At 37.5% G+C, this 22731-nt stretch overlaps 1 protein-coding gene across 4 annotated transcripts in view; it reads left to right on the top strand.

The window, feature by feature from the left end:
* NIPBL (NIPBL cohesin loading factor) overlaps nucleotides 1–22731 on the top strand; it is a 162017-nt gene that overhangs the window by 859 nt on the left and 138427 nt on the right. For 3 of the 4 annotated variants that reach the window (XM_027734109.2, XM_027734112.2, XM_027734111.2), the window contains exon 1: nucleotides 8368–8503. The gene's annotated coding sequence lies outside the window, so the exon portion shown is untranslated. Of the gene's footprint in view, nucleotides 1–6953; nucleotides 7062–8367; nucleotides 8504–22731 lie in introns of those variants that run through there. The other variant, XM_027734110.2, reaches the window with a different exon arrangement.

The raw sequence follows: 22731 nt of genomic DNA, 5'->3' as shown, positions 1-22731 counted from the left end.
TATTTTTTTATTTATTTTATTTTTTATTTTAATTTAATTTTTTTATTTATTTTTATTTTTATTTTAGTGGTCTAAATGAAGTTTCTTAAATTAAGTGGGAAAAAATGAAAAAAGGAAAGATCGTATTTTTAGGTCTGCAGATAAATAGCATTTTTTGTGAAAGTTTTTCATATAAGTACTTTTTATGCTATACTATAAATAGAAATTTTATAAGAATGGCTTTCACAAGCAATCTCTTTAGCAACAGATTGTCCCTATTTAACTGAACTTTTTATCCAAACATTATTCGATCACAAATACTTTTTCTGTAGTACTAAAATTACGTACCCACCAAAGAGAGTTTTTCATTCATTGTCTACTCACAGTACATTCTTCTTTTGCCTCAATGGGCGTTTGGCTATTCCATAAACACAATGAAGAGGAAAAAAAGTAAAACCAGTAAGATAGAGGCTTACGCTAAAATTTCTTTTCTAAAAATAGAAAAACCAGCTTATAGAGGCATCCTTTTTAAGCCAGTCATTCTTTAAGAGGAACATGAAGAGGTTCATGTCTTCAATTATTTTTGCCAAAGAAGAAGAGTCAAAATAGGAAAATAAAGAAAATAAGGGCTTTTATATGCTGCCTCTATCTGTGGGAGCAAGAAAGAAGAAAACAATCCACAATATTAGGGAGAACTCAGTCTAATGGCAGAGAAAAGATAAACATTGCCTAAAGAAATGTAGGAGAAAAAAAGTACTTTGACCAGAAGAGAGTAATCACTAGTGTAGCCTGGAGTAAACAAAACACTGACTTTAATCTGCAAATGAGGGGAAACAGCAATGGAACCATGGAAGGTATGAAAATAATGAGTAAGTTTAGGCAAAAATCTAGCGAATGAAAGTATAAAACACATTTTGTGGTGTATGTGGATATATTTTCCTGATGGGAAAATTCATATTTTGAATGCTGCCAAGTTATTTTAATTTATGTATCTATTTAGAACGCAACTGTCTTTAAAATTGCCAATGTATTCTTACCTGCCTTGACTTGAATGGCTAGTGCAGTGTTTCTGGTCAGAAAAAAATATATGATGGCATCAGATGGTTGGATGCACTCTGTTTATGAAGACTGTGTGTATGTTCTTTTCCTCTGAAACCACGTGAAAATTTCACCTGAAGTCTCAGGTCATTTTTTTGTTGATAGTCATCTTGAATCTCTCTTGCTCTGTTTTTCTTACAGCTACATTCCCAGCCATTGCTCAGGCCTGTGTATGGGTTTCTGTGTCTTCTCTGCATCTTTTCTGCATTTTTTTCTCACACACGCCTGTCCTCAAATCCAACAAAACATGTGCCAACCACACGTGTCTCTGTTTTTGGTTGTAACGTGTACCCATGTTCTCGTGGAGGCTGTTCTTTTGTCAGAAAGTTAAACTTCTTCTTACAGTGATTTTGAAGAGCACTTTCTATGACAAGTTGATGGAATATGTTTTATCTAACAGCAATTTTATGGATAACAGAGAGTTGATCCCATGGAAAACATAGCATGGAAAACATATTAGCAAAAGCACAGGTATACAGTTTGCAGCCTCTTTAGGAGAGTCACTGTATCATCTCTCACATGAGTACTTGCACTGGAATGCAGTCAACAGTAGAGAAAATTGGCAAACCTACAAAATGTTCAGTAATCATTCAAAACTGTAAATTAACATAAATTAAGAATGCTGTGCACACTAGTGGTCTTTCACTGTCATCAAGATTTTTAAATTACTTGTACTTTCCTATAAGCTTTAGAAAAACTGCTCATGCTTATCGTGTAATTTCTCCAGATATATACCTCTTAGGCCAGAGATTTCTATACTGTTTTTCTTTTGTAAGGTCAACTACATTTACAAAACCTGAGGAAGTTGACTATGAATTTTAAAACAATGGGAGGATAAATACAGAAACTTAAACATCAACACTAGAATTTAAATATGTCACGATCCAGAAAAAATCACATCCTTTTAATGTGATTTTTAAGTTGTGTTTTTTTGAGAATTCCATGCTAATCATTCCTAAAAGGTATATTCTTCTTTCAGTCCTTTTTTTCTTTATTACAACCAAGTTGGATCACCTAGGCAGAGGCATTTATTTCTATTTAATTGCAGCTTCTCTAGGTTAACAGCTCAGTTTTATGGACCACGTATTGTCCTTGTCAAAAGTTTAAACAAAAATTTTAAAAAGGCTTTGCCCTTCAGAATGTGCAGTATTGCAACTCTGCAGTGACAAGTTTATACTGCTTTCTGGCTCACTAATGAAGCACCCACAAATCTTCTGAAGTCCTGACAAACCAGATGTACTGATATTTATCCCTGTGGCCATACTGAGAGAAGCAAATGTCCAGCACATGTCCACTTAAAAAATGTAATAATATATATAATGGAACTTATAAGAGGAATACTCAGCATTCAGAAAATCACCAATGATGTTTATTTATCCTTACTCCTTTCCCATTCTTATCTTAAAATCAATAAATTACACTTTAGAAGTAATTTTCATTACAAATTGATGTTTACAGCCATAAGCTACAGGAGTGCAAAAGTTGCTTGCCTTTATTTCATTTCTTGCACAATGTGTGTTTTCTCTTCCTGTTCTCACTGTAACATCCTTTCATAAGGGCCACAGGATGTCTAAAATAAAAAGGGACATCTGTTGCAGGTTACAGTGTGTGTGACTTTTTAAAATGGCTTCACTTCACATGAACAAACATCTAACAATAGCCAAATTTCAATCAACTCTCTTTTGTCAGGTTTCTGGATAAAAAATCAGGTAATTAATTGCTTCAATAAAGAAATAATTGGAAATATGAATGTGATTTATCTCTAGATGGCGGACCACAGTTTCTTCTTCCCTTTCTTTTTGCTAATCAATTCCAGGAGATTGCCAGAGGTGTGTTTGTAAAATGCAATGTAAATGAAACGTGCATGGACATTGGAAATAATTTGTCTAAAAATTGTGTTCTGAAGTGTTCAAACTAATCTTGGCACAGGCTTAAAACATGCCAGTTAGCACTTTCCTAAACAATTCCTGTGCACAGTTTAGAAGTTAGTGTGAGTCAGGAACCATTCCCAATACATGCATGTGACTATCCTGTTCTGAAGAATAGAAGGGTTTAATAATACAAGCATAAAACATTATGTGGTTACCAGCCCCAATGCCAGAGAACAGTCCCAGGCATGTTTAACCTGTTCTTTTATATGTAGCTATTGAATCCTTGGCTGAGGTAGTTAACACTTCAGTATCCGAAGAACAGAAAAGTTCTGCTTTCTTCCAAAGAAGCAGTTTTTAAAGGCCTGAGCCCAAGAAGCTTTTTTAACCTACATGATATAGATAAGCATATCTGTGTCTTATGTATTCTCTTTACTGGCAAGTTCATTAAAAATGGAGTGGCAAGGCATCTGAAGCATGTTATAATATTCTCAGATTACTTTAATCCATGCAAGTATGACTTTCATCTTGTGCTGAATACAATGGTCCTTAATTTTCAGCTTCTGTCCTTTACCAGAAGATGAATGTCCACATTTACTTGCTGGCTTGTGAAGCTCTGTATTGATTTAGCTTTACATCTTAAAAAGTGGAGAGAAAAAAAAAGCCTGAATGTTTTTATATTTATCTCTTAAAATTATCCACAGTGGCTCTCAACAGCCCCCTTATGTGAAATTGCACAGAATTTCTTATGTAGCTAACATGCAATACTGGAATGATACCCTCTTCCTTTCTGAAATTCAGCAATGGTGAATCCACAGGAAAGAGCCTAAGGAGCATCTTTGGCCAGATTTCAGATTGCTTGCTATGACAGTATGTAACTGATCATTTATCTTCCCTACAAAATTAAGGGATTTAACTTGCTAGGTCTGTTCTTATGGCCCTAACGTAACAATACCGGGACAGTCTACTTGTCCAGCAGTCTATCACTATATTTTATTTATGTTTTATAGTCTGAATTATGTGTTTTACATTAACTTTATTCAGAATCCTTAGTGCCTTGCATAATCAAGAGCTTACTTCAACATTCAAGTGAAAGTACAAAAGTTTTGTCTTCTGTCTTTTGTTCCCCATGGAAACAATTATACATTTTAATAGATATACCTGCCATAAAATTCATATCCTATACAAATAGAAGCACATTCTTAACACGGTAGAGATAATGCAAGTTTGTCATTTAGAAAAAATGAGAAAGTATTATTTAATTTCATATTAAACTTTTTTTAGTAAATTAAGCTAAATAATTAGAAGAAGGAAAAAAATTACCTCCACCTGGCTTATCAGGAAAACCCCATAAATCAGTAGTCCCCATGAAGTTGTAAGCTTACAGCAAGTCACCGTACAAATATTTTACTTCTCAGTCTCCCAGCTTCCTTGGCTTATTATTTAACCTGTTCCACTGGAGGCCTCATGTATAGGTTGCTTACTTTGCACAATGAATATTTTCCAGTTAATCAATTACATGGTGCTATTATTTGCTCCTGTGAACTAAAGTCAATGCAAAGAACATAACTTTATATTAATTGTCATACAGAGTACATTATTACATTCTTCCTGTGCACTGTTGTGGTCCAGCCTTAACACCAGATTCTAAATAATTTGAATACTTAAATTTAGGATGATGGCTAATGATTGCATTACTGTATTACCTTCAGATAACAAGCTCCCACTTTTTATAGGAAAGTTCTTTTTAATTATTGAGAAAATATGAAAATTATACAATCTTAATTTTAAAATTATTTTACTGACATGTCATTTATTTCAAAAATCTATCTGGAAATACATACTACCTGTAAATTACTAAAATGTAAAGATAACCATGTTTGAGTATCCCATTAACAACTTAAAATGACAGGTACCTGAGTGTTATAATGGCCCTTAAAGAAATATAAATGGAAAAGCACAATACATTTTACAGAAAAAAAAATTTCAAATTACAACAATAACATCTAAGAAAACAATCACATCTAAGTAAAAGTTGTATTTTTACTCCAGTATTACATGCTGTCCATAATTTATGAAGCTGAATAACAACATGTAGCAGTCAGGGAAGTTTAACATCAGAATGAAGAGAGCAAAGAGGTCTCTTCTCTAATTTCAACAAATATTATCTTTGCATCTGGAAAGCTTATCTCAGTATGCAGTTGTAAACAGCAGCAAGAGGCATACCTACAGCTTTCCATATATTTTGTGAAAATTGCTTGAGAAATATGTTTTAAAAACAGTTTTTAATTTCTGCCTTTTGAATTAGAATACTCTTTGAAGAACAAGAAGCCAGTTTCAGAATAACAGACTGTGTAAACGGCTTAAATTTATGGGAGCACAGTCATTGGTTTGGGGCAAAAGGCACATTCTCCCTTGACATCAAAAGGAGCAGGATTAGGTTCTAAAGCTTTACCCTGGAACTTGCAGTTCATTTTCTGGACTATATAGATGTGGATTTGTCAGGGGAATTCAGGGAGCTCTGCCCTCCTCCACACTGCGACCAGCTTTGTTCAGGCAGCGTGTGCTCCTCAGTGTGCCACAGTCAGGGCTGCATGACTGCATAGCTCCTCCCATATAGATTAGGGCTATCCCCACCCCATGACTAAGGCCTGGAACAGAAATAAGGTTTTTAAAGGATCTTGCAAGAGTTTTCAGGTAATCAGAAATACTTGATTTATCACTTTTTCTGGCCATTTCAGGCATAATGAGATGAACCCTGTGCATACTGAAGTATTTTTAGGAACATAGTGAGCCTCCATTCTGCAATAAATTGCTGTGAGTGGGCTTTTGAAGAGAAATAAAAGGAGCCACTTGTGTAAATGCAGTCAAAGAATTTGATCTTTCATTTTAAAAGGTAGATTAGAGTAATATCTAATGGAATAAAAAATATTTAATTTTCTTTAAGGAAAAAACAATCCTGATTTGCCCATATGTGTCACACGTGACCTTCTAAAAGAACTAATGGCTTGAATTAGTTGTTTTCATGTGTAGATAATACAACACAGTACTCAGATAAAATAGCCATTTCTACAAATTCTTTTAGTTGAACAGTATTATGAAGCATAAAATGGTCCAGTGACACTCTCACTGAAACTGTAGTCAAATAGGTGTCGTCTCTTAGTTACCATAATGTTTGTACTGTCTAAATCATGTTTGGCATTTGAAAATTAAAATTTTAGTATTTATATTTTATTTACATATTAATTTACCAATTGAGAAAAAATAATTATATAAATAAATTACTAAAATCACAGAAAGACTCCATCAACATGAATGGGTAACAATCAGTTAGAAGTAGATTGAAGTAGTATTCCTGGGCTAACTTTTTAATTTTAGAATTAAATTTTCCTGAGAATTCATAGATATATAAATACAAACATAAAGGGGTATGTGAACTCCAGATAGGTAGTTCATTAAATTTAATTTGTTACCAAGAGAAGGTAAATAGTTTCCCCCTTGAGTTACAGAGTTGCAACATATTAAATTAAGTGCAAAGACCTAAGAACACACACACTTCATTTGCAAACCAACTATTTCCCTTTATTTCACATGGATAACTTCAAGTTGTAAATGCATAAACGATTATAAGATTGGAGCCTTTTATATTAACAGGAACAAAGGTATGGAATAGATTTTTTTCAGAGCTCAGTTTACTCTATCTCCATTAATATGAGCCAGTAGATATTAGTATTTCTGGTACTTAATTACTATATTCTCTAGTGCCATATTCATTTATGTACTCTCAAACAAAAACACATATGCTTGTAAAACGAACTTTGATTCATCCAAAATTAAGAATTTAGTAGCAGTTTAAGCTTGAGAGGCATTTAAAATCTGTACTAAAGACAGAGCGCTATTCTGAAAATCCTAAGCGTTGGAAAGATTCAAGTGCATTGGTGTAAGATATTATCCCTTTGTGCGAATAACATCCATCCAGCGCTGAAAGGGTGTGTTTATATGTCACAGGGTATTAACAGCTGTGTCCAGCTGAATCCTGAAGTCGACAGACAAGCAATGCTTCCTCTAGAAATGAAGGGATTTTTGTCCAAGTACTGAGCAGCAAAACGACATTAAGTGAGTACTAAAAGATATAGTTAATTAATCGGATATAAATGCTCCTTCATTTTTATCCTGTGCTATCATTATTCAGTTTTACCTGTACAGCGGAACACCATAAAGTCTTTCATATTAGGACATTCTCTTTCTGCAAACACTCCTTCACAACACACAATTAAAATATTTCCCGTAAATCTGGTGGCGGTGGAGCATCAGCTTCCAGCGAAGGACATTTCACCTGAACATCAATATTGTCCCCGTCCAAAAAGGTTGTTTTTGAAAGCCACTCCCGTTCGGTATGTCCACCTGGAAATCGCTCGCCCCGGCAACGCTTTCAGCCGCGGGTGTTTCGGTTCCTGCGGCGCGGCCTCTCACATCCACAAAGACAGGCATGAGCGGCAATAGTAACTCGGACGAGTGTCCCACCCGCTGGGGCTGCCGCCTTTGAGGATTCATTTTAAGGCGCCTTTCCAGGTCTGCCTCCTGCGAGCGGCATTTTGCAGTCCTCCTCCTCCTCCTCCCCACCATCCTTAGGCAAGACAAAAAATAATCACCAAAACGTGTGGGTTTTTTCCGACGGTCCTTTCTTCACAAATCCTCTCAGGGCAGGCTTAAGCTTAAACTTCGGTCTCGTTCCGCGCAGCAGGAGGGGGGGGGGGGGGGGTGGAAGTAAAGAAAAGAAAAAAAGGGAAAGAGAAACTCGTGCGGCAGCCGGAGGGGTGGGGAGGGGGAGAAGAGCCACGCAGCGGAGGCTCCGCCGGGCGAGGCGAGGGAGCCACTCCAGCTGCGGCGGCGGAAGCGGCGCTGGTGGAGCGAGGGAGCGATCGGGCAAGGAGGAGGCAGCGGAGGGAAGGGAAGGGAAGGGAAGGGGGAGGCTGCTGGTGTTTGGCGCCGGTGGAGGGAGTCATTCCTGCCGCTGCACTTCCGGTCGGCATTTTGTTCTGAGAGGGAGCGAGAGAGACACACACAGGTTCCTTCCCCTCCTCCTCCTCGCCCTCCTCTCCCCCTGCCCCCCCGCTGGGTACCGACTCACCGTGCCCAGGCCGCCCCTCCCCGCCCTCCTGCGCTCGCACTCTCGGAGGGAGCGGCGGCGGCGGCGGCCCCTTGGCAGCGCTGCCCCCCGGCCACCCCCCGCTCCCCCCCGCCCGGAGCGCGGCTCGGAACCGGTTCGGCGCGGCCCGGCCCGTGTTGATGTTGTGAAGGAGGCTCGGGGGGAAGGGATTTGCCTCGGCCGCACACCCCCCGGCTCTACATGTTCGCTGCACTGAGGAGGAGACGGAAGAGGAGCCAGCCCCCCTCCCGGCCCGGATTATTGTTGTTATATTATCTCCCCTCCTCCTCTTGCTCCGCGGCGGCGGCGGCGGCCCAGCGGCGGCGGCGGCTCCTCTGAGGAGGGAGGGGGGCGGATTTCTCTCCCCCTCACTCGGATTCTCGTTGGATTCAGACGCCGATTTGCTCAGGTAATCCCCCCTCCTTGTCTCCCCTTCCCCTCCCTGCCCTCTCCAGCAGCGGGCCGGGCCTCCCAGCCCAGCGGCCCAGCACTGCCGGGAGCAGAGGGGATTAGCTGTTACCCGGGGTACAGGGGAGTAAGTGGCAACTGGAGGTGTTTATTTCGCAGCCCCCCTTCCTGCTCGCTCGGGTCTGGCGGAGGAGGTTGGTTCCTGCCGGGCTGCCGGGAGGCCCAGGCCCGGCGGAGGGCGCAGGCCCGCCGGCCAGCGCCTTTACTCCAGCTCGGGGATTAGAAAGGCGAAGCGGCTGCTCAGTGACAGGCCTCAACCCGAGAAGAGCAGGAGGAGGAGGAGGAGGAAACAATACAATTAGTCGCAAATGTGCACTGATGCTTTGCCATATTTACAACTTCACTGAGGGCAAGAAAGGAAGGTCCCAGCGCAGATAGCCCTCTGAAGTGGGCCAGGACTAAGTGGAGGAATAGGGGAAGAGAGACAATGTATATACCCTGGAACAAAAATATCACCTCTCTTCACTGTTACCTTCTCCTTCTAACCAACTGCATTCTGAACATTCAAAAGTTTGAATGCTTTTGATTTTATAAAGTGCAGATGTTCAATCTCTAAATAATATTATTGATTAGTGTGTTAATAACTTAGTATATTTATAGCATAAAATAGTGCTTCAGGATGATTGACACAACACGGACACCTGCAGACCCAGGAAATACAGATAGACAGGCATATTGTATCAGGTACTCCACACAATCTCAGTGTCTGTGTGCTGTATACATTACAGGAATATGTATTAAATTTAGAAGGAATACTAGCAAACAGAAAACAGGCAAGGGATCGTGTGTAAAGTGCTGCGTTTATGACATTTAAGGGACCAAGGTGAAGATGGGATCTTACCCGAAGGACTGGAGAATCAAACGTAAATTTAATTAAGTGAAAAGTGAGGAATGCTTAAAAAGTATCATCCTTTCTTATCAGGCCATATCACTTTGAGACCCCAAGGTTGTTATTGGCTGTTTGTGTCCATGATGTTTGAATATGTAATTAGGTGTCATTTTAATAGGTCAAATGTGTTTCGAAAATGACTGTTGATGAGTGTCAGGTCTTTATAAATAGATGGTAGCTGATTTACAGTAAAGTATATCTTGGACCTGGAAGTGGTTGAGTTGTGAGTGTTACTGAAAATTGAGGTAGATTTAAAACAAACACCCTGTGAACCAATAAAAATACTCCTGCAGAAATTACATAATTGCAGGAAATTTTAAGATACAAAGTTTTCATCTTTCACTTAGAAAGGAATTTTGTAAATGGCAAACAAGTATCAACATTACATCATTTGCCCATTTTTCAGCAGGTTTTTTAGTTGTTCAGGTAGATTTGTTGTAGTAATACATGGTTACCGTATCTAATTGAGTAACTTTCTGGTGCATTGTGTTAAGAGTTTTATAAATAAAACTGTGCTATCGTGCCTCCCGTGTGTCCTGATACATGTTTAAAAGGGTCAAGTTAATAAAGCTGTCACGTAGAAGGCGTGTTTTTAATGCTGTAAATCCGTGTAGTAGTCAGTAGCGTGTCCGTGATTTGTATTGGTCAGGGAGCAGTTTGAATTTTAAAAAGCCAGAAGATCCTGCTGAGCCCCAATCCTGGCCTCCCTTCCTCCCACTAATCTCCCATTCCTGTCTTTGTGCTGCCTGGTCCTGTTAGACACTGTTTGCAACAGGGCCTCAGGCCTACGTGCGTGGAGAGGAACCATTTACACTTCGAAAAAGCAGCTTTTTATTTTTAAACTTTGTGAATTGCAGAGGGAGCCACTAGTAGTCTCTAACTGTCCCCACCTCAGTGTGTAACAGCGGAATTGCTGTTTTCTTGTGGCCTGTAGCGTGCATGAAGGCTGAGTGTAACTCAGCTTTACAGGGAAGAAAGGACTGTGCAGAAGTAGTTGTAGTTCTTGGGTAGTTTTCATCATCAGGAAGCGACATCAGCTCTAGCATTTCTTTCGTCTCTGTTTCAGGCAGCTCCCGTTCTAACAAAAATGGGTTTATTAAGCTAACAGTAGTGAACTTTCCTGACTTATTTTTTCATTTGGGGAGGTTTGCTTTAAATATATCCAGATATGAGCAGGAAATGAGCTACTGTAGTTACATAGTTCCTGTCAAGTTTATCTTGCCTGGGTTGTGTGGTTGTGTTTACAGCACCCTTTTTTTTTTTTTTTTTTAATCAGAACACATACAGTTTTCTGGAATGAAAAATAGGTGTATTTATAAGGGGAAATGTAAAATGTTGTCTATTTTTATTTATAATCAGTTTTTTTTTTTTCTTGTGAACTGTATGTGGTTAATCCTGAATTAATTGCTTTATCATAATATATGTATTTTTATAGAAATATTTAATGTTGAAATATTTATAAGAGGACTTATTTGTCTTTTAGATTGTGTTTTTTAGCACATTTAAGAGAGTGTGTGCACGTGTGTGTGTGTGTTGAAGCAGGCCTGTGGCGCTTTCATACTACTTTTCCCTTGATGTTAGGAGTTTGTACTGGTCCATTGTTTATCACAACAGCTAGCTGCTTAAAGGAGATGTAGTTACTTTGTTGATGTTCTAGAAATACAAAATTAATTATTCTCAAGATGTTAGTTGTAACAATTATTTTAACAAAAAGAGGAAAATGCTTCTTGCTACCTTTTATTTTGTACTTTTGGCTACTTTGTATATTTTGAATTTGTTTCCTGTGTACAGGTTTGGTTATTTTTTCCCCTCTTCACTTCTTAAATATTTTACCTGAAGTTGTCTCAAAAAAATATTTCCCTGAAGTCTATTGGTGCCAATAAAAGATAATTCTTTAATTGTTAAAAACAAAGAAGGAAGAACAGGAATACCATTAAAATTTTTTTTATTTTTTTTTTTTTTCATTTGAAATGTTTAAATTTTGATTTAGGAGCAACAGAATAGGATCAGAGCAACAGAACAGTAACTAAAGAGAAAAAAAATACTTCTATCCTGAATATCTAGACCTAAGAAAGAAATCAAGTTTTCAAATTCTCAAATTTATGATTTCTAGAAATTATTTTAGAAGTGTGTATATTATTCATGAATGTACATGAATACACTTGGACAACAATTATGGGCGTATTTAACTGGAAAAATATGAGTGTGATAGCTTTAGAATCTGGTGTCTGGTAGGTACCAGGTGGATCATCCAGCATTAAGCTATTCAGTGTCGGAAAACAGCTCACTAGAAATATTTAACATTTGAAAGAATGGCCATTTCAGTGTCATAACACTTGTTTTTGATCTTGTTTTTCATATGCCTTTATTAGAAGTAGTACAGGTTAGGTTAGCTTCTGATTTTGACCCATCAGCAGTAACGAATACTCTGTGGCACAGAGATACCTACAAGAAAATGCTTGAAACTGGTGATACCTGTGTATTCTTGCTAATAACTGTACAATAATTCTAATCATAAAAAAGGAAGTACTTTTGAAATTATAGTTGTTAAAGGCTTGTATTCTAAAAATCTTCAATATGATTAGTCTGTATTTGTGTTTTTATTTTTTTTTGTATTACAAACATACTTCTTAATAGCTGATTCTGACCCCCAAAGTAAGTGTGAGAAAAGTGCTTTGTATTGACATCTGTGACAGCCTAGAAGTGAGGAAATTGTGTTTGAGGATATTATGCAGGACTTGTGATTTGTGTCTCACTTCCTGTCCCTACTGTTAACTATGGAACATCTCACTGGCGAAAGGGAGGGGAGAAAGGATTTTGGCCCAACTGTTTGTGGAAACTGAAAGGGATTCCAGTCAGATTGAACATGGTTGTTGATACTGTATTTGAAGGTGACTACCTGGTTTACACAAATCGCTTAAAAAAATTATAAACATCCAAGACCAGTTTTCATGTTAAAGTCAGAAAAAAATTATAGAAAAAGTTAATTTTTATGGCCTCTAGAGTTTTCATAAGTTGGTCTTAATTGGTTTTCCAATCAGAGATCTCTAAATCCTTTATGTAAGTAGATAATTTAATTATTTGGTTTGTTGCTGTGGTTTGACTTGAATCATTTGGGGTTTGGTAGCAGTGTGTGTGTGTAGAATGCAATGCATTTTAGAGGAGCAGTGTCAGAAAGCACTAGGCCGCAAAGTGAGGGAGTCAGACAAGGAAACAGCAGACAAGGAGCTGGGCCTTTAACTGCACCATTGTGTTCAACCCTCCCTCACAGCCCCAGCTCAATGCCTCATACAGTGTCTGGGAAATGCCAGCTGACTGGGATACTGTTATAACATGTATGTTTGTAATTCATTGTGCAGCCTGCTGCCCTATTACATGGTGTACATATACAGTCCTTTCATGAAGGCTGAAGTGTTTTCATATTTTAATTTCTAGAGTTATCCCAATATAAAGCACTTCACAGACATTAGAGAGCTTTATTACTGCACATCTGTAAAATATTATTTCCATTTTGTAGATGAAAAGCTGAAACTGAATCAAATTAGTGAGTTTTAAGAACTTATAAATCTGTGTGTTCTGACTTGCTTTATTTTTCAGCTTTTTAGAGTTACTTTACAGCACTTAGGAAGTTCATAACACTGTTTTTCTTGACTTTATTTGTGGTTGTGTGAATGCTACAATCAACATATTAGACTCATTGTTTCTCCTTCTGAATCCCTTAGAAGTATAGGATGGGTTTTTGCTGATGGCCTTAAACATCTATTAAATTTCAACTGTCTTGATCATGCCAACAGCTGGAAAAGAATAGATTTCCTGTTCTGGAAACCTAAAAAAAAAGATCTTCCATATTGTGAAGAACCCAAAATCTCTTAAACTTTGTCAGGGAGAACAGAGACAACAACTAGATTATAACCCAAATCCAACAAATGATTAAGTGTGTTGGCTACAGTATTGCACACAGAAATTCAAAATCTTACTGTTACTATCCAGGATTACTCATTCCTGCTGGAAGTTGTCCTGAGCCTTGTTTTCTGGCTCTTGGGGATAAAACTCCCTCTTAACCTCGTAATTGTTGCAGCTGATGTAAACTGCTTGAACGCAAACCTCTGCACCTAGTGGTCAGATCACTTCACTGCCGTGTCAGTGTGTTGTCCGGCTCCTCCGAGCCTCTGTTAGGAAAGCAAGACTGTTCTGAGGTGTAGCTACTGCATTCCCAGCCAGAGAGTTGATTTGGGGATGCAGGAAATCCAGGCCCAAATGTCTAATCTGTGTAGGGCAGAGAAGTTCTTGAACGTTTTTCTCCACTTATGGCTTCTTGTGTCATGTGGTCAAGGCATGGCTCAGAGACCGTGAGTATATTATGGAACAAGTAGAATAAATAGCACTTAGTCTTACTAACTTTTTTTTCCTTTCTGTCTTTACTTGTGATGAAGGTTTTCTGTGAAAGTAAGTTTGTGGAGCTTTTTTTAGGTTTTTGTTTTGTTTTGGTTTTTGTTTTTTTGTTTTTTTGTTTTTTTTAAGATGAGTTAATTTTTGAATGTCAGTTTTTAGCAAAATATCTCTTGAATATGAAATGTTTTAACCAACTAGATTTATTAGTTATGTTTTATTCAAATTCCTTGGGAGGAAAGTGATCTGTGCTGGAGAAGGCACCTCCTTTTACGTTGTAACTCTACTTTGTTTCACCACATATATGTCATGTGCTGTATATGAGGGAGTGTTCCTGTGAATAACAAGAAGTGGTATATGCTTGTTTAATGAATGACTATCACAGTGTACAAAGGACTAAATTGTAGGTATAAGCAACCCTAATTCTGACATTTCTTAATACTTTAATGCTTGTTTTTATAGTACTAACCTTTTCTGTCTCTCTTTTTTTTTTTTTTGTTTGTTTGTTTTGTTAATACAATGTAATTTTTCAAGCTCCTTGAATGCAAACATAGTGCAATCCCTGTCTCTCATGTTTGAGCTAAGTCTTTCCTCTGTGTTGACCGGGTACTCAGAAAGGATAATGCTGCAAATACTTTGTGCCTGAAATTTTGTTTTCAAGTCTTAGCTCTTAATAGAAACTGTCACCCTTTCTTGCGTGTTATTTTCTATTCAGATGTGTTGCTTTATCTGTTTCTTCAGATATACTTGCTCTAGATATTTAGGATAGGAGGGAAAATTTAGAGGGCTCTCCTCAGATGCTATGTACAGCAGCCACCTTAACAACTGTGGAAAAATAATTTGGAACCTGCTTTTTGTAGTCTAAAAGCTGGGGAAACTTTGATAAGACTCTAATGAGGCTGTGCTGAGAACTTATGGGGAGTGCTTTGTGGAGATCTAAAGCCTTCAATTTTTTTCTTAACTTTATTGTTTTGTTTTGTTTTTCTGAAGGGAAAATTAAAAATCTGCTTAATGATTTGTTTGCTAAATTTCTATTAAAACTAAAGAGATGTGATAGCTTTTCCCCCTTTTTTCTTTTTTTCTTTTTTTTTTTTTTTTTTAATAATGGAAAATGAATTTTCCTTTGCTAGCATGGTCAGTAATGATTGGTTCTTCCTGGCAGCTTCCTTTAAAAACTAATGTTGAGGCATAACCTGTAACATAGCAAAACTTCAGTGTACCCTGTTAACACTTCCCAGAAATTGAGACATTGCTTAACAGAGTTACTAGCAGACTTTAACAATGTATGTTTCTCCCTGCATCTAGGTAGGAGTGGTAGTGTTCTCCTTGCAGTTTGCTGACACTTACTGTTTGAAGGCAATGATTTTACTTCTGACTTTGCTACACTTCAGTCATTTAGGCCAAAATCTTACATGTTGTGTGAGTGCCCTTTATGACTTATTCTCTGAATAACATTTAAAGCAAACATAGTTCGCTGGCTCCTAAGGGTCATAATAGAGAAAAAAAAGTTTAAAAATTATGTCTGAACTTTTATTCAAGCAGTTGGAGCACCACTGTTTTAGGGAAACAGAATTTAACATTTGAGTGTGAGGTGACTTCTTGTGTTAGGGATGTGCATTTTGTTGCCATTTGAAAAGCTGTCCGAAAATTGGGAAGTCATTAGTGTATAAAAAATTAGCTGACTTCTCTGATTATAGGCATTACTGTTGAAAAAATTTTGCATGCATACCAGAGCTTTTCTACAAAGTTCTAAGCAGTGAAGGTGTGGTACAGAGTGTTAGTTTTCTGGTGTCCATTCCCTGCCTATCCACAGTACTGAGTGTGTAAAAGACAAGACCTGAGGTTGCAGGGGGCTGGAAGGGTGGACACATGGGGAAGGATAGTGGTGGACTGGAACCAGATTTACGTAGATGGGGAGGAAATGGGAGTTTGAAGGGTAGGAATGGGGTGAAAGTAGGAGGTTGAAGTTCCTAAGGAGTAGGGCCACAAAGATGATCGAAGGGCTGGAACACATCTCCTGTGAGCACAGACTGGAGGGTTGAGATCGTTCAGCCTGGAGAAGAGAAGGCCCTGGGGAAACGTTATAGCGCCTACCAAGTACTTAAAGGAGGCATTTCAGAAAAGCTGGAGAGGGGCCTTTACAAGGGCATGTAGCATTAGGACAGGGGGAATGGCTTTAAACTGACAGAGGGCAGGTTTTCATTAGATCTTAGGAAGAAATTTCTTACTGTTAGTAGAGTGGTGAGCGGCTGAACAGGTTGCCCAGAGAAGTTGTAGCTGCCCCATGTATAGAAGTGTTCAAGGCTGGATTGGATGGGGCTAGTGGAAGGTTTCCCTGCCCATGGCAGGGAATATGATCTTTAAAGTTCCTTCCAACCCAAATCCATTCTGTGATTCTATGAAATAATGACTGAACTGTGGGGACTGGATAAAGGAGCTGGTGGGACACATACAAATGTCCTTAAGAAAGATAAAGGAAAAGCTGTAAAACAGCCTTATCAAGAAGCCAAGACAGAAGGGCACTCTGGATTTGCGGGTACAGTCAAGGAGAGTAGTTTGGGGATGAGAACGGATGGGAAGTATGTTCTGAGAGAGGCCGGAGAGGGGAAGGAGAAGAAATTGCCTGAGAAGCCAAAACAAGGCTTGAAGTACAAAACAAGGATTGGCTGGGCAAAGAAGCATTATTTCACACAGAGGAATTCATTGTTTGAATTGTCTTTTTTTTTTCTTAACTGAGGAAATTACATATAAAAAAAAAAACAACTCAGAAATATGGAGTACTTCTTGTAAGAGCAAATGATGGGGGATTCTGTAGTTCAGATTACCTGTGTAGTTTACATTTATCGTCTTTGTGAGTGCATTGTGGTACTCTAAGTCAGTCATCACTTTTTTTTCTGACAACAGGATGTCTGTTTCACTGACTGTGTAGAATGAATTGAATTGTATTTCATTAATTTCCTTTTTTTTTTTTTTAATACAACAGGTTATATGAATGTCTCTTAGGATTTACCTTAGATATTGTTGATTCTGCCTTGAGGAAAGGGATAAACTCTTGAGGTTGCTTTCAGTCCTGTCTTTTATGATCAAGCATTTTGATTTCTCTTTGGTGTTCAGTATGTAGCATTTTGCCTGAATTGGTTCACATCATTAAGTTCTAAGATAGAAGTCTTAATTTCCTCATAGGCTTTTCTGTGGTCTGTACTGGAATATTGTAATGTTCCACAAATAGTTTTTTAACTGGTTTTGAGGGTGCTATGTAATCATGCAAGTTGAGAACCGAGATGCAGAAGTTGGCCTTTATTAAGTTTGAAAGTCTAACTGGAACAACTGCAGGACCTTACCTTTAAACTAACTTGATTTTTTTTTGCATCATAATATGTATGATAATAATAGAACAGATTCTGTTAATTTTGGTTACAAATATGACTAATCAGCACTTCTTCAAATTAGGCTTCAGAGCCTGTAGGAAAAAGGGAACACAGAAATATTTACCATTGTTAATAAAAATAGAATGAGGTTCCCAAGAGTGGCATTTTTCTGTTTCCTGTGATCTGATCTGAAGCTTCTTTCCCTTCATATTCTCTTAGTTTTTAGTTGGCATTGAAGTGTCGTGTATGCAACAGACCTTACAGCCTCATGAATAGCCTCTGATTAATTTCCAGAGCAGATCCCTCCTGTAAACTGGAGGAAGATTGGACCTGGGGGTGGCAGGGGAATATTTTGCAATTACATAATCCAAGGACTGTGTCAGAACTCTTGAAGGCAAGGGGCATTTATTAACTTTTGATTGATTTTGAAAGACTTTCAGTCTGGGGATGTGAGATTTCCTGGCAGAAGTCTGGAAAGCTTTCAGTTGATGCTCAGAAAAATTAGTGTTTTAGTATTTGTTGATGTCAACTTTTCATTGCTGGGTGTTCTGTTTCAGAGGGTTTTTTAAAGTCAGATTTGTAACTTTTTAATTAAAAGAATTTTAACATACAGATATGCATTTAGTGTGATAAATTTTTAAGCATTGCCTTGTAAAATAGCTGTTACAGTGCAGTAAGTAAAATTTTCAATCCTAATTTCTATGTAAAAGAAGTGAATTGGAGTGAGATCAATAAGGGACTTTGTTGTGATACTGTTGAAAAGGTCAGCACTTGAATGTCACTCAAAATTTTGAGCATGCAAAATGGAACTCGCATCTCCTTTGGTGCTCAGTAAGGAATCCATGTTGGTTAGTCAGTAGAAAACATTGGCAAGATTTTTACATCTTGGAAGGCAGTCTAAATCACTTTATGTGATAATCATATTCTCTCCTTCAGGCTTTTTCCTCGTTCTAATTAATTTTCTTTGCACTGTGGCGTAGCACTCCTTCAACAAGAGGATAAGAGAATGCTCACTACCCGATAAAGTCTTAGCACCAGTTGAAGACTCTAGTGGATAGTGACAAATGCATCTTGAATGTCCTGCTACTGAGGAGCATTTCAGAATCTCTGTTTGATACCCCTAGCCAGGGTTCTTCCTCTGTCCTGCTGAGATTTTGAGTAAAATGTTGGAGGCAGTGGCTAATGCGCAATGCAGAGTAGTCGGTTTTGTATATTAGGTGTATTCAAAGCATGTATGTGACTGGACTTTCCTACTCTGAAGATCTTGCCTAGGCTTACGTGTAAAACAGGTGTTGAGCTGCTTAGATCTGCAAAAATAATAGCAGGTCTGACATATACTGAAGCAAACTTGTAGGTGAACTTTCCCAGTGATAATTTAGGTGACTAATGACTTAGAGAGTTGTAGGAACACACTGTGCACTCTACGGTCACTATTATAAAAGATTATTTAGAGTTATGACTCTGCCTGTTTACTCACTGGAGTAATTCTCTCTGGCATTCTATCAAGCATGATGTAAAATTTAGTGCATGATGTAAAATTTTATTATTTGCAAAAATAGATAATTTATTTTTACCATGGAAAATGTAATTAAAGTATTTGAGGAATTGCAATAAAAATGATGTGGTTTAAAGGCTGGTTTGTCTGTACTTTGCTAAATATCGTTACTTAAGCCATCTTACTACTGGAAAGTAAACACTCTCACACTATAACCTTAGCCTGCAACCTGGGGAAAGAATAATGAAAGGTACTTATTTCATTTAATGGCATGCTGAATGATTGTATTGAATTAGTAGACTTTGGAAGAGGAATTCTCTCTTTTCCTGTGAATGTTTGTGTTTATTCCTGATGAATCTTTTTTTCTAGGCTCCAGATAGACACATGATGTCATGAAATTAAGCAAATTTTTAATCACATCTTGATAAACAATTAGTTAATGAAGTCTTATAAAACTCTTTGTAGATGGATTTCTGAGAATTCAACATGACTTGTTAAGTCCTGATAATTTGAAGTTATTGCATGCTCAATTACAGTGAATGTTCTATTGTGTATATGTAGCCCGTGGCAATTGCAAACAACTTGGGTTAATTTAACCCTGTTTCATTGCTGGCTAAGGAAGGTTGGATTAATTTGCATTTTTCATGGGCCTTAGGTACAGTTATTGAAAGTCAGCTGATGCACAGTTAACTAGAGAGTCTAATCAACTTGCCCAAGAGTGGCTGATACTCCATGTAACCTTGTGGAAATTTTGGGAGGGAATAGTATTTGTCCGAAACAACACCATTTAGGGTCTCCTTCCTGCACCTAATTGTTGATACAGGTGTAAATTTGAACAAGTGTTTTGGGAAGGACAGTAAAAATGGGTGAAATCCTCATTGTAACACACACTAATTTTGACATCCTGATAGAAGATATCATAAAGCCTGTTATAGATAAAGCAGATAACTATTTTAAACAAGAACAGAAAAATCTTGTCAGTTTTATGATGATACTTACATACTTATGCTATTTTGTAATGAAAAACAAACAAAAATTAGAAAATAGACATACTTTAGTTTTAAAGGTGACCCTATGGAAATAACATCAAATAGCATTCATAATTACCAAAAACATTAAACTTGCTGTACATAACACAGAGGTTATATTAGCAAAATGACATCCACCTTGATAGAAAGAATTCCATTTAGTTTCATGTATATGATTATAATGAAGAAATATTCTGTAAATCAAGTTATATGAAGGTCCGTTAATGGAATTGTGTGTCAAATATTGCTTTAAAGTTATACTTCTGCAAGTGGATTACTTTCAGTGGGTTTACAATATATGATTACTTGAAATTGACCAATATCAACGTATTTGCTTCCTGAAATAAGAAATAACAAGGGCTTTAATAGCTGAGTTCCTAAGTCTTAGGGTATTCAAATACAGTAAAATATTTATTTAAGGAACTCAGTGATTACAGTAGTAAATACTCTTGGTGCACGCAAGATGAAAAACCTGGAGTTTTTTCTTTAAATAATGTATTATCATTTTTAGGTTAGATTTACCCCATTAAGACCAACAATAGCTTTATAATCCTGTCACAGTTAGTTAGTTTTGTTCTGTGGTTAATTTGTGTTTTGTCATAATCATTGTTAAGCATTTCATAAATCTTGGTAAGTTAGAGGTGTTCCTATTTTGGAGGAATGGGGTGGGGACGGGTTATGGTCTGGAGCGCTAATTGTTAAGGTGTAGTGGTGGGCTTGCACTTGTGATTTCTTTGCAGTAACTCTCTGAACTCTGAACACAGTTTAATAAATTCAGCACTCATTTAGCTTACTAACACACTCATCAGTGGTGTGTTAATTAGCTTCAGATAACTTAGAAGTTGGTTTTTTTTAAACATCTTTGTAAAATGCTTATATATTTGGTTGGTTAATAACTCAGATAGTTGTCCACCAAAACGCACAGATTTGTGTTTGAGAATTTGCCTTAAAATCTTTTAGAAATCAGGAATACCTACTTGACAGTCAGTGTCTTAGAAGAGGATGTTTGTTTTGAGTAAATAGTAGGAATAATTAGCAGTGGGGGGAGCTCGAGTTCCTTGTAATATGAACCTGGAAAACACAAATGTAGGTGAATATTGGATTATGTGAGATAGCAGTTTGGTACTATACAGAATATTACTGTCGGTATAAATTTGCATCTTAGACACAAATATTATCATGTGTGCCAGAACGTGCAGACAGTAATGTCAAACATGTGGCCTGGGAAGGCCACTTGTGGTTCTGCAGGCTCTAATTTATGGTCTCCCGTGGCAACTGTTAAAAGTATTATGAATACTGAAAAAAGTATTATGAATTGAGAAGTATCACAGAATGATGTCCCGTGAGTTTAATGTGAAGAGTTTATTTTTTTGTGGAGGTGAACAACCTGTTGACACAGGAATAGATCTTCTCCTTGCTGCTAAGCTGCCCTCCTCTTAGTTTTATGTGTTATCCCAGAGATTGGTCAGTTAGCGATTACACTACAGGGAAACAGGACAGAAACTGAGGAGTTTGACAGCCTGGACAAATAGCTACCAAAGAATAGTGTGCCCGCCTGTATAGGTGCCTCAGCATCCAACTGAAAAATGAAAGACTGATATTAGCTACTCCTTATTCCTATTTTAGTGTGTGTATTTCAGTTTTTGTGCAAGTCTAAGGTAGTTGAGGCCTGAAGCATTTCAGCTGCTTCTGGTTTCTGTTCAAATGGCATATAAGTAAAACTAGAAGGGTATCATGCTTCATTTTTGGTGCTCCTGTGTTGTCAGAATATTCCCAGAAAGATGTTTGGCTTCTGTGGCTCCTTTGTGCTACAGTAACTTTCAGTTTGGAAAATAAAGCAAATGACTTTTGTTTCTTCTGCACTAGCAAAGCTGCAGAGAACTGAGAATAATCTCCAAAATGAGCTTGAGACTTGTGAAATAATGTTAATGTTTCACAATAGAAAGACTGAGCTACCTCTCTAAAAGGTAGGTGTTGTCACCTGCATCTCAGGAAGAACTGCAAAAATCAGCTTTAGTTTTCCCTCAAAGATACTGCCCTACAAATATATATTTATAGCAGTGTTGTGGTTTACATCTTATTTTGTACATACTTTATTTTCATTCATCAATGAATTATGATGGGCAAACAGTTATAACTGTATTTTTCTTATAACAGAGTGACCTGAAATAATAGCACACCTATTTTAGGATATTTTAAAATGTTTGGTATTAAAATAATTAAAAGATACAGGGATGATAATTCAATTTCATGGGATCTTAATATTTTTTTCAATATAGGTAAAACACTTTGCGACTCTTCACATGTAACTTACCTGTATTTTAAAATCCACCCCCTTCCTAGAAAAAAGCAATAATTAATTGGAAATTGTTGCAGTTCAACAGGTTATGAAAATAAAGTGCTCAGCATGCAATTGTGTGCATTCTATTAAAAAATTAAGTGTGACTCACTAATCTAGTCTTGGGTTTATTCATTAATTTGATTATCTACATGGTCAATTCTGATTATCCGTGCATCTGTAGCATATGGGCTACAGTTCACCTTTACCTTAGCAACAGCTGGGACAATAGTGCTGTCAAAATTCTAGTCAAAAGCTTTCTATTAAAGCCTCAGAGAATTTGAGAGCTATAATTAACCCTCTCTTCAACAATAGTGAGGTTTAGACTTTTAAGGAGAGATGGTCGTCATTTAGAGTGAAGTGCCTGGAGAATAGAGAAGATAAGCAGAACATCTGTGGGTCTGCAGGGATAGAAGCATTCAGTGTGGATTGCCTTGGTGTGATCCTGTAAGCACTAATTTAACCTTCATGAAGCAGTTCTTGGGCCTTCTCCCTGTGTCCATGATATAGTCAACTGGGCAGTTCAGCCAGTAACTTGGAACTGTGTCCCTGGCCTAAGACATACTTCTCTTTTACTGTAGCCTATCAGCTTAGAATTTAGAGATTCAGAGGATGCACATGATTTTTATTTAATCAATTAGATGATATCTGCAACTCATAAA

This window comes from Pipra filicauda, unplaced genomic scaffold, assembly GCF_003945595.2.
Source record: "Pipra filicauda isolate LSUMZ 115617 unplaced genomic scaffold, ASM394559v2 scaffold426_size588282_pilon, whole genome shotgun sequence".
NCBI classification, from domain to species: domain Eukaryota; kingdom Metazoa; phylum Chordata; class Aves; order Passeriformes; family Pipridae; genus Pipra; species Pipra filicauda.
The sequence above is the reverse complement of the archived record's forward strand: the minus strand, read 5'-3'. Positions and strand labels throughout refer to the sequence as shown.